Here is a 17287-nt window from a genome sequence, read left to right as displayed (position 1 = left end):
CCATATCTAGTTCAGAAAGCAGTCTTCGCAACATCCTCTGTCCTAACTTTCACCTGATGATACCCTCAACATAGATCGATCTTCGAAAAGACCTGCATTCCCTACAGCTGGTCAAACAAATCATCTATACGAGGCAACGAGTATTGGCTCTTCACTGTTACCTTGTTAATCTCACGGTAATCAATGCACATTCGCATCGACCCGTCCTTCTTCTTTACGAATAATACTGGAGCTCCCTAAGGCGAAACACTAGGTCTGATAAAACCCTTATCTAGTAGTTCCTGCAACTGCTCCTTCAACTCTTTCAGTTTAGTTGGAGCCATCGGGTATGGAGATTTAGAAATCGTTGTCTTACCTAGCAGCAATTCAATAGTGAACTCCACCTCACGATCAGAAGGTAAACCGAGTAAGTCTTCCGGGAATACATCTAGAAATTTGTTAACCAATCAGATATCTTCAAGCTTCAGATCATCCCAAGGTGGTTCCTTCATGCAAGCTAGATACCCCTAGCATCCATGCAAAAGTAGCCTTCTCAACTGTATAACCGATAGAATCTATGGCATCGAACGCACACACGATCCTACAAACTCATACTTCTGTTCCCCAGGAGGTCTGAACACTACTACCTTCCAATGACAATCAATCACCGCATAACTAGAGAATAACCAATCCATCCCCAATATGACGTCAAATCCACACATGTCGTACACTACTAGGTTCATCGGTAGCAGCGTTCCCTGAATAACCACCGGGCAGTTTCCTAACATCTTACTACAAATCATTACACTCCCAGTCGGTGTAACCACAAACAACCACTTATCCATCACTTGGGTTTCAATTCCACACCGTTTCACAAAACTTGTAGACATAAAAGAATGGGTTGCTCCAAAATCAAATAAGACAACAACTTTATTCAAAAGCAATAACATGGTACCTATCACCACGTTTCCCGCATGCTCAGCATCGACTAGAGTAAGCGAGTACACCCTTGCCGGAGCCGTGTTTGGCTAATAGTTTCCCTAAGGCATCTAATTACTTCCACGGTTTTAGCTCGATGCAGGAGCATCGCTCCTCTGTGCCTGATAGTTTCAGGACATGTGGCCTGATTTGCCACAGTTGTAGCAGTTACCCACAAACGGTCGGCATTCACCATCATGCCATTTACGACACTTGGGGCATTGAGCAAAAGATGGATCCCCCTGAGGGCCCTACCGTTCAGTATTCTTGCGATAACCCAAACCATAGTTTTTCTTCTTCCACGATCCCTGCCGAGAACCAGTCTGAGAACCAGAAGATACTGACCTCTTCTTCTGTTCTTGTACCACTTTGTCCCCCTGGAGGTCAGCCTCCACAATGGTGGCTTTATCCACCAGAATAGAGAACTCTCAAATCTGTAGCATACCCACAATGTTGCGGATGTCCTTCCTCAGACCCTTCTCGAACCTCCGAGTCTTCTCATACTCGTTCGAGATCAAACACGGCACGAAACGAGATAGCTCAATGTATCTAGCAACATATCTCTACACCGTCAGGGTTCCCTAAGTCAGGCTCAAGAACTCATCGGCCTTCATATCACGGGTGGAAGATAAGAAGTATCTCTCAAAAAATACCTCCTTGAATCAGCTCCAAGTCATAAAAGATGGACCAGCTCTCTGCTTCTCAAGCAGACTCACAGTTGTCCACCATCTTTCAGCTTTTCCTACCCGCTGGAAAGTAGAATAGAGAACCTTTTGTTGGTCAGTGTAGTGTAGAACTTCCAATATCTTCTCGGTCTTCTACACCCAGTTTTCTGCTACTATCGGATCAGGTCCTCTAGTAAACATTGAAGGGTGCATGCGGGTGAACCTTTCTATGGTACAACCTATAATAGTAGGAGAATGCTCACGTCTCCTAACACTTCACCCGATCTCCCGCATGACCTGCCTCGTCAAACCTCGAAGCACAAAAGGAGACTTGTCACTTGCAGTCCCCTCGGAACCACTATTGGAGTTATTATCCTTGGGCTCCATTCTGAAAGTAAGATAGGAATTGGTTAGAATTCTTATATCATACATAGTTAACACAATCATTAAAAGCTAATCATGTTAAGTACAACTCTCACGGGTCTAGGTCTGTCCTACAACACCGACACAAAACCATCAATGGTTTGTCGTGATTTTACTAAAATCGTCATTCTAGGAAAAATAAAGAACACCGCCAATGAGTTCCCGTTGAGCTACAAGATAACCCTCGACCTATTCTATCCATTTCCTACATCCTATACTCTGGTATGTTCACATAACTACGCCAAACCAAATCTACAAGACCTAACAACCTGGTTAGCTTTGATACCAAACTGTCACACCATGAACCCGCGGATAGGCCCCAGGTGTGAATTTAGTAACCTAACCTGTCTCTGTATCAATTAAAAGCATACATGATACTACACTGAATGAAGGCCCGACCCCGTGGGGTACACATATACCCTATACACATTCACATACACATACATACACATCACATACGCAGTGAAAATGTTCTTTCTAATACATACAATGTACCATACCAAAGTATATACATAACTAGAGTCTACGCTCCAAAATACAGTACGTACCTCGGGTGTCTACAAAACCCAACAATGACAACCAGATTACAAAATCCGTACTTACACAAGTACTATACGCAGCTAACCGACAACCACACTCCCGTTACGCTAGGAAACTAGTGATGGCTACTCGAAGAACCTGAAAAACATTTATATAATAACGATGAGACACCTCTCAGTAAGGAAGAAACAGGTTATATCAGTATGTGACATACAAGTGTTATTTTGACATAAAACATAACACGATACAGTTCTAGTATTTTCACAATCCAGTTCCAGTACATACGATACAAAATATATGGTCAGTGTCGTCACACTCTTCGGCCGAAACCGGCCCCATTACACGGAGCACTCGATAACCTGGCATTAGCCGAAGCCCCACAAAGATATCATTGCTAATACGGTGTCCACTTACACCCATCAGTGACCAACCGGAACAAATAGGCTATATTTCACACCCTCGAATATAGAGTCGGACACTCTCATCCACGGTATTTAGCCGAGACATGGCGTTTGCCCACAGTAATTAGCCGAGACGTGACAATTTCACAAAATCTGGAACATTTTGGAACTCATGTTCCTATACCTCTTAGTTTACGGTAATTTTCCATCATGGCTGTTTTCACACACCTGGAACATTTTACATACAACAGTTCATTCCACACTTATTTGGTATACAAAAAATCATATTGTTTTCAGTTCGAGAATACAATTTAATACAAATATAGGTACAGTCATCTCAATATCACAATTTTATACAACATACGATTTTCCAATAGAAATAGAGATGATATCCAAAACACCCAAATTTTTCCAAAACAGTAACCTAAAAATCCCGTATTTTCACCCAAAAGATTTTCCCAAATAAGTAGCCAAATCATACATACAATCGTAAACTACATGTTTACCAATTTTGATTTTAAAAATAACTGATATAAACAAAATCCCCTTACCTTTCCCTGAATACCAAAAACCTGAACTCTACGAATCCAAAATAGCGAACCAAGTTCCCAAAGCCTAAACAACAAAGAACAATACTTCCTTACAATCGTATTATCTACATATCTACCGAAATGAAAACGGATTCAGAGCCTTACCTTAGTTTGAGGTCAAAACCTGAAAATCCTAAAAACGAAGATCTGATCCGCTATCCTCGAAAAGATCCTCCTCTTGATCCACGTGGCAACGTCGAATCATTGATTTTGGCAACAGATGATGGCCTGAAATCCTAGAGAAAGAGAGAGAGTGTGTGTGTGTTCGAGTTCTAGAGAGAGAGAGAGAGAGAGAGGATTTTGGTTTCTTAACTCTTAAGCAAAGCCAAAAGATATTTATAACCAAGTTGACCTGACTAGCCTCGTCAATGAGACAGCGTCCTCGTCGACGAGCCGCAGAAGGAAATTCGTCGACACCAAGGTGGACTCATCGATGAACCACTGGAACTCGTCACCGAGCTGCACAAGAGACTTCGTTGACGGGAAAAGAAGCCCCATCGACGAGCCCTACTGATTTTTACCTTTTTAATTTTCCTTCTCTTTTCTTATTTATTTAATAAACCTATCTCGGGTCGGGTTCTTACACACACACACACACACATATATATATTTATGAGTATAAATTTACATGATTTATCAGTTAAAGTTAATTATTTATAGGATATATTTATGATACACTAAAACTCATGTTGCCACACACGGACTATAATTTATTTTGTCTTACTGAGAGGAGTCTCACCCCAATAACTTTAACATTTCAGGAAATCCAAGGGACCAAGCCTAAAGAGCTCCAGGGCAGAGCTTAGATACTATAGTTCAGAGTAAGTATTGGTGAGACATGGACATGTTTTGTGTATTATGGGATGTATTATAGATTTTTAGGGATTTAAGTATATAATTATGGTGAAATTAGAACTTTGGTATGTGTTTTGGGGTTATATATATGCATGCTTCCACCATGGTATTTAATATGAGTTATGGACAAGTGTTCCGGTACCCCAATTTGGGTACGGGTCAGTATAGTTATGATATCAGAGACATACGTAGGTAGAATAGCACTCTGAGCCCCACAGGGTTCGGGGCGCTACACAAAAAATGTGCCTAAGTAGTATATTTTCGCTTAAGATATTCAAGCAAATCATTATACTTTAATGCATATGCCATAATAAGCTTAATATTGATCTAAGCCTGAGAATAGGTGAGTACAACAAGATAGAAATTTTAGTTTTAAAAGCTCCCCCTTTGGATTTGAACACTAGCTTAGATGAAATGAGATGCTTATACTTATTAAGAAATAATTTCCTTAAGCATGCCAAGAAGTATAAGCAGTTATTTTGAATTCCCTTAACCAACTATACTGAATATTTATCAACTATATATATCACTTGATTAGTATAGTCATCTTTATAGGCCACAAAGCATCAGAAATATAAACATTAAGGCATATTGTATTACACATCACCGAGCACAATCCATATCTAAATATAGAGCTTTAAGAGCAAGATATGATGTTCAAGGTTTTCAGAAGAGCTTCAATATTCAAAGAGCGGAACATGATGCACATGAGTCATTTATGCTCGTTTTCTAGGAATGGAGCTCAGCTCCCCTATATATGTTCTCATGCATAAAATTTTCCCAAGCATATGCAATGTGTATTTAAGAATGAATTTCAATATGCTTTTATCATTTTAATAAAAATTCAGCAACATGTCGTTTGTAAATGGATCACTTTTCCATCTTGCATATCACAAAAAACATGCACCACATAATCTAGTAGTTCTCTATAACATGCACTTCACAAATCGCTGCATCAGTCATGCAGCTGGCATTCAGATCATTTATACAAGTATAGTCAATTAGTTCAATATATTTAGTATGGCCCAATGACAGTTCATGCTATAAGTTACTAACCATCCATCAAAGAAATTCAACCATTTAGTACATCATGGATAGTAATCTACAATGTTGTTCTCATAAAGGCATACATATATAAAATATGATTATGAGAGCATTTGATAGAGTCATTATAAAGAGAAATGCTCCCCATGAGTTGTGTACTACTACTATTTTATGCCTTTTTTATTCTTCGAATACTTAAATTTCTTAGCCAAGGCTTTAGGTTTTTCAATGATTTAAATTTGACTTTGTGAGCTTAGGCTTAGAGGACCAAAAAGTCACGATGAATATCTCATTAGGTGAGCTAAGCCTATTATGCCTTTTTCTTATAAATCTCAACTTGTGAGAGGCTTAGGTTTGAATGACTTTCCATTTTAACTACTTGTGCATAGGTCTCATTGAACTATGAATTGCTCTCTAGATTGAAACTTAGTGTAATCTTCTTAGCCATTTAATATTATTCAAAAGCTTTAATTGATTTGATTTAAAGGCGAGAGCTTATAAAGGGGAATATAAATAAATACTCTTAAATAATCCAATAATGAGCTCATAAGAGTATTTAGACGAGATTTTCTTTTTGACTTAATCATATTGCACAAATACTTTGTAGTTCGTGATTGAGTGTGGGTTCGAATTAGCTTTTGGAGAACCCATCTTTTGATACCATCATCCAAACTTTCCACTAAATATGTTCATAGAAAGAAAAATGTGAAAAGCTAGCAACTCTAGACTCTGATTTAGCATTATATCTCAAAGATGAGTTTGGGTTAGGTGATACATAGTATAAAATTTGTTTCCTAAAGCTCAATCTAATGTAATGGACAAAATATGCTATATTTAAGATATTCATGTTTAAGCATGTATATAGCATTATGAATCATTTATCAAGTGAAGATGCATTTGCCCATTTGGAAGTGGATTTTCTTAAGCAAATATTAACCAGTCATTATGATATATGTATGTTAAGCGAATGGTTTGGATATTTTCACTTTAATTCTCAAGCACAAACCACTTCCCAAGCCTTTACTTAGCATAACCTCCTTTTATATCAAATTCTAAAATCTAAGGAAGAATAATTCATGTAATTTCTTTTGGTGCCCAATTTTCCTTGATTCCTAAGGGGTTTGCTTTCTTGACAACCCAATTTTCTTTGAGTCTCAGTGGGTTAAAACCCGATGTTTCTTTGACTTTCCAGACTTGTTTGGGTTTTACACTTTTTCTTTTGAATGGGGAATCAAATTTGATATGACCATTCTTTTTGCACAATCAGCAAGTGGTGTGAGCATAAGGATCAGATGAGGTACTAGTATAATGTTTGGATGCTTTCACAATGTACCCCATGTATAGGTTCTTTCTTCTCCTATTTTCAATTCCATTATAACATATACCTTCCTTATCTAAGGTCATCTTTTGGGAATCTAAAAGCTTATCAAAATTTTCTTTGCCCCTAGTAAATGTATGGATGATCTTAGCTTGGTCCTCTATCTTTCTTTCTAAGCCTTGAATTTTTAAATCCTTTAAGTCTTTGCAAACAACTTGTAATTTTACAAATTCTTTGGTCATTTTTGTTTGCTTTACATTCAAGTTCATAAATTTGAAGATCCTTTGCATTATCACTAGAAATCTTGGATCTTAACTCTTTCAACTCTTTTGTCATCATATTATTCTTGTTTTCTAATTGCATGATTTTCAAATCCTTTTCTTTTTCAACAAGATTTTTTTTATTATAATTCCTTTAGTGATGCCTCATTTTTGTTTTCTAATCTCTTAATTTCCAAGTCCTTTTCAATCTTTTATTTTTCCCAAGAAGTATGAGGTTCTCTAAAATCTTCAAATTGTTTCGCCAAGTTTTTATTTTCATTTTTCAACATTGTTTTCTTTTTGGACATCTTTGTTAGAATCTTATGAGCCTTAATAAATCCCTTATGTAATTCCTTATAAGATGGCATGTTATCATTATCAGATTCATCATAAGATTCATTACTAGAATTATCACAATATATATCACAAGATTTATCACAATCATTACATGAATCATTGTGAGAAGTAGAAGGAGAGGAGTGTACCTCTTCGTTGATTAATGTAACTAGGCCACAATTTTCAACTACTTGATCATTTGAGCATGATTCTTCCCAAGTGGTGGACTTCTTTTCTTTGGTCTCTCCAAATATCCTATCAAGATCTTCCCATATTTCCTTAGCACATTGACATGACTTGATTTCATGAAAGACATTAGTATCTATAGCAAGAAATAGAATATTCATGACCCCGAAATTTACTTGCATTAATTCCATGTCATTTTCAATTAACTCATTTTCTAATTTTGGAATTTCAACATTATTAACTATTTTCATGGGCACAAAATTCCCTTTAACAATCACTTTCCACATCCTCGAATCTATTGATTTTACAAAAATACTCATTCTTAATTTCCAAACAGTAAAATCTATACCATAAAATCGTGCAGGATCTGTAAAGGATTGTCCCTCACAAAATGGGGATACACCAACAAAATGAGCCATTGCGATCTTTAGCACATACGATTAAGCTTTTTGCAATGAGGCTCCGATACCAATTGAGAGTTATGGTGTATACCCAAGAGGGGGTGAATTGGGTATAAAAAAAAAAATTCCTAGGTCGGGTATCCTAATTTAAACACAATTAGTATTTCACAATCTAGGGTCTTACTAGCAATCTCAAAGCAATAACAATTTAAATGCTAAAAAAATTTTAGCAAGCACAATAATCACAATAACATAAATGAAAACATACAAGAGCGGAAATTAAATAGAGTAACGAAGAGAAAATGCAAACACCAAATTTTTAACGAGGTTTGGCAAACCCACCTACATCCTTGATTTGGGCAACATACCCAAGGATTCCACTATCTACTCCTTAAAATCGAGTGGAGCTTCTCGTCACAATCCGCTGCTTACACGAGACGTAGCTACCTCTTTACAATACGCTGCTTACACGAGGCGTAGCTACCTCCTTACAATCTACTGCTTCCACATGAGGTGTAGCTACCTCACCACGGTTCACAATTCGAACAGCCAATACAAAATATATAAAAATATTTTTCCGTACAACCGGATGCTTCTAAAAAAGCTTATGTGTACAATTTGAAGCACTAAATGCACTCTCATATGATTTCTGAAATTGAAGCTCGGTAGAGTAAATAAATTTTCTTAAAAATATTTTGCAATTAAAGCAATAGTATGGAAAATGATTTTCTTTAAATAAAATTGACCTTTGAAAAATAAAATCCAAGAAGACTCTTAAGCAAAATATATGAGAATGAATATGAGCTCAAACCTTACTTGTATAACTCCAAGATAATTTCCCCAAAAGAGATTTTCAAAAAGAAATGTAGGAGAAGTAGGATTTGAAGCTCAAAATGGAGTATTAAATATGAATGGGAATCAAAGAGTTTGTAAGTATGCTCCCAAATAAAATTTCTAACATTTTTCAAGTGTTTGGGCATGTATTTGTAGGTCAAACCCTCATATAGTCGTTATATGGCCGTTGGGGTGAAGAAATAATATTATATTTGGAAAACTTGCCATTTTTCGCCCATTAGCGTCATTCTGCCAATTACACTCGTCAACTAGTCCATGCACTCGTCGACTAGTCGACACCGAACACCCATCAACGAGTCTTGCCCTAGGTTTTCTATGCAAACATCCTTAATTGTTTTGGACATAACTTTTTCTATACTACTTCAAATTGAACGTTCTTGGTATCAACAAAAAGCTAAGAGAAAATTCCACAACTTTCATGTTGAACACTAATTAAGATAAGGAGTAATTTATAGATAAAAGTGTTCATCAATATGACATAAGAAACATGAAGGGGTTTTTCTACTACGCACACCTTTCAGTATGCTAGATATTACTTTTTCTATAAAACTCCAAATAGAGCATTCTTGATATCAAAAGAAATCTAAAAGAAAATCCCACAATTTTCATGTTGAACATATTTTAATATGAGAACTAATTGATCGAATAAATTGCTCATCAATGTGACGGCAGAACACAAGAAAGGGATTTTGAAAAACTGGTTTTAGAGTTTTTCATTCCAAAAATGATTTTTGCCCTTGTTTTGATTTTAAGAACCAATTAAAACCTTTTGGTATAAGTTTAAATTTTTGAATAAAAAGTTTTCATCAAAATCTTGGGTCTTAAGGTGTAGTAACCCAGGGGAAAAAATTAATTAATTAATTAATTAAAAAATTATTATTAATGTATTAAATTAATTGAATAAACAAATTAAATGAATAATATTATAATGGTAATAAAATCTTATTGAAATAAGATATATATATATATATATATATATATATATAATATTAATATAATATATGATATGTTATAAGTAAAAGTTATGTATATGTAAAGTTAAATTTTCCTAATAGTTTAGGAAACTTAAAATTTGAAATTACAAAGAGCATCTCTGCGCTCTCTCTCAACTCAGCTCCGTTTCTCTTTCCTCGCCTTCCTCTCTCTTTCTCTCCTCGATTTCCTTGACTAAATGTGTGTTTATCTAAAAACGAAAAATACCCTTGAGTTCCAAATTCGGCCACCGACATTTTCACCGGAGTGGATTTGTTGTAGGAGTGTCGTAGGCACCACTCCTGAGGTGAGGTAAGGGGAATAAATTATGAAATGACCCAAGAGATTTCGCTTAAATTTCTCTGATACCAAATAATTAAATATCGGAAAATCTCCAAGCATATTACCAAAGTAAGTAAAATATCCCAATATAACAAGAAATTCATCACAGTATCGCAATGAAGTTCTGAACTTATCAAAAACATAAATAAAATATCAATAATATCTCGAGTATCAATTTAATACATCCTTAGGAATTTTAAGATAAACCAGGATAACAAAATAAATCTTTAATCTAAACCTCTCTATTTAGTCCCACCCACGCTTCTACTGCGCTATTTTGATTACTGTCATACTCCACAAGACATTTGAAAAATGTTAGAATATTCATAAGGTGAGACACCTCTTAGTAAGTCATTGACAGTGTGTGGCAACGTGAGTTTTAGTGTTTCAACTATACTTTCATAGTTTGTCTTTTTCTTACTCTGTGAACTCATATGAAATTGTACACGTGCTAAAAAATATATATATATTTTAAAATACATGCCTTTCTTTCAAATCATGCTTTAAATGAAATAAGTATCCCTATATAAGTAAATACAAATATGTGTAAATATAAATATATTTTCAAAAGCATTCATTTCTCTAGAACATGCTCTAACTCAATGTGTAACCACGTGTACGTAAATCCACATATAGATATTTTACATAATATAACTGATCACATACTTTTAATTTTCAACTCATACTTACTTCCATACTGAGCATACCTCCCCATCGGCATCAGTAGGAACAACACAACACCATTTCTATACTGAACATACCTCCTCATCGGCATCAGTAGGAACATCACAACACAATTTCCATACTGAGCATACCTCCCCATCGACATTAGTAGGAACATCACAACACACTTTCCATACTGAGCATATCTCCTCATCGGCATCAGCAGGAACATCATTTTCACAATTCAGTATTAGAACTATCATACTATAATTATGTACACACACACACACATATATTTATATATATATATATATATATATATATTATCGCGTCTATGTATATCTCATCATGTCTATACCTATCTTCATTTCATCATATTTTTAAAAATCATGTCTATATACATCTCATATCACCACTTCTGTATAAAACATGTCTGTATATATCTCAATTCAATATTTTTGCATAAAACATCTCTATGTATATCATGTATCATCATTTCGATATGAAACATAACTTTGTTTAAATCTCATATCATCATTTCTATATAAAATATATCTAGGCTTCTCATATCTTCATATCTATGTAAAACATATTAGTATATTTCATATTATTATATTTGTATAAAAACATATTCGTATATCTCATAAAATAATTTTTATATAAATCATCTATATAACACACATTTGTATATATTTCATTTCATCACATCCCCAATATAGAACTATTATTTCATATTCCTCATGCCACATAATTTTTTACTAATAATCATAATATAAAAATCATAGGAAAATACCCATATCATAATTTCCAAAACTATACACCATATTCTCAATTTCACATACTATAATCAACCAATTAATTTTTCAAAAATATCTGTCATAATTTATTCCCCTTATCTGATTCTTGGAGAAATGCCCGCAGAGATCCTAAAGCAGTGCCTCGGGCGTTCACACAAATCCTTGTATTCACACACCCTAATTTAATCAGCTCAACCTCGGAATAATTACTATCCTAACATCCCTAGGTTTACACGCTCCCATTAACCGATTAAATTCTAAAGAAAACGAGGGTATGATCCACTTTCCATATTTAAATTTAGTTTCTAACATTTAAAAACGCCAATATGATCAAATTCCCACAGTTTAATCTAATTCCAAAATATTCCTAGAAATCTAATTTTATCAAATCCTTGCAATTTAACTTAATTCCAAAATATTCCCCAAAAATTCTATTCAATCAAAACCCCTGCAGTTTAACTTAATCCCAAAAATATTTCTAAAAATTTAATATAATCCAATCCTGCAGTTTAATTTAATTCCAAGAATATTTCCAAAAATTTAATATAATCCAATCATGTAGTTTAAATTAATCCCAGGAATATTTCCAAAAAATTATTATAATCAAATACTACAATTTAATCGGCTGAATTTTTAACACAACAAACATAATTTGTACTCCTTACCTTATCCCAGAGTGGTATCTAGGAAGCCTAAATCACAAATCCATTCCGATTAAAACAACGATGATGGAAGCTGGGACCCTAATATCGCGTCTGTTCATCAATTTAGTTAAAGATTTGAAGAGAAATTGAGGAAAGAGAGGGAGTTACCTTATCCCTAAGTGGTGCTTATGATGACCTTACGACAAATCCACTCCGGTTAAAATATTGGTAGTCAAAATTGGAACCCAGTGGTATTTTTTGTTCATCACTTGGCCAAGAATTCGACGAGAAAATGAGGAGAGAGAGAGAGAGAGAGAGAGAGAGAGAGGGCGAGGAGAGAGAGAATTGGAATGGCCAAATTGGCGGGGAGGGAATTGAATTGCTTAATCCTGAAGCTTTCTCCTTTACATATACACACACACACACACACATATTAAGGATATGCACGATAGAGTAATGACTAGTGTAAGGACTATAGATGGAGAAACTAGAGAATTTCCAATTACCATAGGTGTACATTAAGGATCTGCTTTGAGTCCTTTTCTTTTTACTTTAGTGATGGACCAATTGACTAAGAGTATTCAAAAGGAGATTTCATGGTGTATGTTATTTGCAGACGATATTGTATTAATTGACAAAACTAGGGACGAAGTAGAGACTGAGTTAGAATTATGGAGAAAAACTTTGAAATCTAGAGGTTTTAGGATAAGTAGAAATAAAACAGAAAATATGAAATGTAATTTTAGTAATGATAGGAGGAATATTGGAGACAATTAAACTTGATGATGAAAAAATAAATAGCACTTGTAGATTTCGACACCTTAGATCTATTATGCAAGCTGAAGGAGAAATTGAAGATAATGTAATGCACAGAGTTAAAGCAGGTTGGATAGAATAGAGAAGTGTTTCAAGTATGCTATGCGATCGTAGAATACCCTTAAAATTGAAAGGGAAGTTTTATAAGACAACTATAAGACCAGCTATACTATATGGATCGGAATGTTAGGCAATGAAGAAACATAATATCCAAAAAGTAAAAGTTGCCGAGATGAGAATGCTTAGATGGATGAGTGGTATAACATTGAAAGACAAATTAAAGGATGAACATATTCATGGTAAGTTAGGTGTAGCTCCTATAGAAGATAAGATAAGGGAGGGACGACTCAGATGGTATGGACACTTGTAATGTAGGCCTTATAGTGCACCTGTAAGGAAGAGTGACTTAGTTACTGTAGGGGGCAATAGAAAGGGTAGGGGTAGACCTAAAATAAATTGGGAGGAGATAGTGAGTGAGGATTTAATATCCTTGAATCTATCAAAAGAAATGGTCAATAATCGCATAAATTGGCGGAAAATGATTCATATAGTCGACCCCACTTAGTGGGACTAAGGCTTAGTTTTGTTGTTGTTGTATACACATATTACTTTTACCCTTATATATATATATATAGGATCATTCCACTAATCTTGTATAACTATTTTGGGGGTCGTTACAAATTATGTCAGGAATTTTTATAATTTAACCGATTAAATTGTAATATGAAATTACAAAAATTATATACTCATTTTTTTGAATATTCTAGCATATGGAAATTGGATTTTGGATTATTATTATTATTAGGAAATAATTAAAATGATGTTTGTGAGCTTAGGGATTTTATAATAATTGTTATTTTAAAGTTGAACTGGTTGAATTAAAGTATTTGATTTCTCAATTATTGTAGTAGATTTTTTGAATAATTTGACTGATTAAAATTATTGGTTTGATTTATTATACGTATTTTGTAAAGAAATAAAGTGAGTAGGGTTGGTTATCTCTGTTTTTCCTTTAAATACATATTTTGAGTTAAATAAATGATGAAGATAATTAAACCACTATTTTCGGTAAAACAGATATTGGGTATAAAATGACCTGTTTTCCAGTAGTTTATATAATTATGAGAAACACTCAAATCGTGTGGCATGAAAAATAATTTTTTTGTTTAATTAAAGTGATGAGTTTATGGTTTGATATAATGATATACTAGAAATGTGTTGATAATATATTATTTTCTGTAATGGTTGAAAGAATGCATGTATAGTAAATAATTATGATGGCATATAGACCACGGGTAGTTTTATCAAATTGTAATGTATGGTTTAAGAATTCTGATAGACCATAGAACGCCCGATACCACAGCTACAGTAATGAAGAGCTTAGTACAACCACACGTCTTAGGGAGAGTGTTGGTATTGAATAGTCGAATGGGCCAGTGAAGTATAGAGTTCCCACCTAGAGTCTAGACCAATTATGGGATGACCATTCGTACTAGCAAACATACAATATAGTTGACTTAGCCTGGTGGTAGGCCAGCCAGGGTTAAGTCCAGCCTACGGGCCGCACAACTCGTCATGGGGGGAAGCAAGTCGTTTATCCATTCGGGGGTGAGTTCTTATATTCATATTTGTAGATTTGACCAGAGTATAGTAGAGTAGAGTATAGTTGCAAAGTATTTACAGTGCACAACTTATAGTTGTAAAAGTATTAACAACTTACAATTTATAGTATTTATATAGGTGTGAGTTATAGTTTTCACGTGAAAGTTATTTATAATAAAGTATTAAATGTATTTTATACGATGGCATTATATGTGATTGGGGTGAAAAAAACTCTCCGCCTGAGGGCTTGCTGAGTAAGGCGAGTACCCTGATAGGTATCAATTGTAGCCACGCCCAAGCTAAATGGGTAAGGTTACAAAAGGTACAAGAGCAAAGGGGCGTTACATGTTATGGACTTGTAATATCCCCAATCCTCGGGAACTCTCGCTTTTAAATTATATTGCATGTGTGAATACAGCCTATAATTGTTTTAACAGTTATTATCGTTTAACAAATGAGTATATTTTGTATACACTAAACTCATTGGCCACACACACAGATGATAATTTATTTCATCCTTACTGAGAAGTGTCTCACCCCAATATACAATTCATTTTTTTTAGGACCTTCTAGTGGTCGATCTTAGGAAGCTCCAGAGTAGGGTTGATAGTATAGCATAGTGTGAATTGCTATAGAAAGTCAGATGTATTTTGGTTATGTTTTATAGTTCTGGATATGTAATAGGGTGGAATGGATAAGCTATTTTTTGTTGTATAGTGTAGTACTTAGGTATTTAATTAAGGATGTATTATTAATTTTGTTGCGTGCATGATGATTGTGGTATCAAATATAGGTAAAAGGAACGCATAACACCCTGGGCCCCACTGACGGGTTCGGGCTTTACAGAGTGGTATCAGAGCTTTAGGTTGTTAGGTTTTGCAGATTTTAGGGCGGATTAATACCAGAGTATAGGTTCGAGTTAGGATGAGGATAGGAATTAGTAGATTAAGATACTACTAGGAATTTCGAGTTTTGTTCCATAGCTTCGAGGCAAAAATCCCTTCACGGACTTTTGTGATATTTATCATTTTACCTAGGTTCCTGAGATAACACTCATTGGGATCCTTAACCTATGCATGCGATGTTTGGAAAATTAAACCCTGAAATCACAACACCCTAATTTAATCATCTAAACATCAATATATCAACATCTAATACAAAATTTGGGTTTAGAAATGCCTGATAATTATGAAAATCCTAAAATATCCTACTTACCCTGATTTTAGAATGGTGCTTGAATTCCTCAAACCATAATTATGCTCTGACTAAGTTGTAGACAATCTCCCCAGGATCATCGTGGTAGTTTCTGATTGGCGAACCGAGGAGAAATGGGGCCGAAATTTTAGAAAGAAGGCGAGAGGGCTAGATTTTAGAGAGTGAAAGAGTAAAGAAACAATTCCTTTGCTGAAAATATGATTTTTTCATATTTATAGGTGGATGGCCATGTGGCTTCGTCGACGAGACACGTGGACTCATCAACGAACCAAAGAAGGGATTTCATCGACAAAGGTGAAGAGCTCGTCGACGAACCAATGGGTTTGGAATACCCTCTATTGGTATCTCTTCGTCGATGAGACACTGAAACTCATCCACAAACCGTATGTGGGCATTCGTCGACGAAACCAGGGGGTTTGTCAACGAACCTTACTTTTATTCCTTTTTAATTTTCCTTTTATTTTTTAGGTTTCTACATTCTCCCTTCCTTATAAAATTTCGCCCTTGAAATTTACTGTCTGTGCTATACACCATCCTCTAAGGAAAATTGGCTACTTATTTTTATTAATTACCCTCACTTATGGCTGAAGAATACCGTGGTTACAATCATGATTCTGGGAGACTACAAATATACTCATAAAATAAAATTCTCCCAAAACCAAAACACTACCTATCCTATAACCTAAAATACAACTTATACATCAATTACTCTGTACTATATAAAGGACATTGAAATTTGGAATAATTTCCCAAGAGGGGGGGGTGAATTGGAATTCAAAACTTTATTTTAACTCATTTTGAGAATTTTTAACCCTTATTAATTCTTTAACCAATTCTTTAACTTGTTTGTTTAATTTATCAATTACACAATAACTAAGATTCTTTTAAACAATCAACTAATTAAAAATCTTCAACCACAATTTGAAAGTAAAAACAGCCAAACCAAGATTGAGATATACAACACTTTGAATAATGTAAGAATTTGAATCAAGCCCTGTTGTGAATTTGTTTCTTCAATATGATGTTCAATATAAAATTCAATCACTCTTTCCAAATAAAATTTCGGTTTCCGCAACCCAAATTAAAATTGAACTTTAAGTTTGTTTGATTTCCAAATTTACGTAGTATATATGATTTTCAATTTAAACCATCCACGCAATTTAAATGTGTACTAAAAATAAAGAGTAAGATAGAAAGAGAGTGAGATGGAAATTTTTACGAAGTTCGACTAATACCCAGCCTATGTCCTTGCCTTTGGTAAATCACCAAAGGATTACTAAACCTGTTCCTTTAACGGGCGGAACAATACCTTTACAACACTCCTTAGGTTAGGCTAGAGTCCGCCTTCTCCAAACGATATCCCCTTGTCCGATCACTCCTTAACTAGACTAAAGCCCACCTCTTC

The sequence above is a fragment of the Malania oleifera genome, chromosome 10 (genome assembly GCF_029873635.1).
Source record: "Malania oleifera isolate guangnan ecotype guangnan chromosome 10, ASM2987363v1, whole genome shotgun sequence".
Taxonomy (NCBI): Eukaryota; Viridiplantae; Streptophyta; class Magnoliopsida; order Santalales; family Ximeniaceae; genus Malania; species Malania oleifera.
This window is presented reverse-complemented; position numbering follows the sequence as displayed.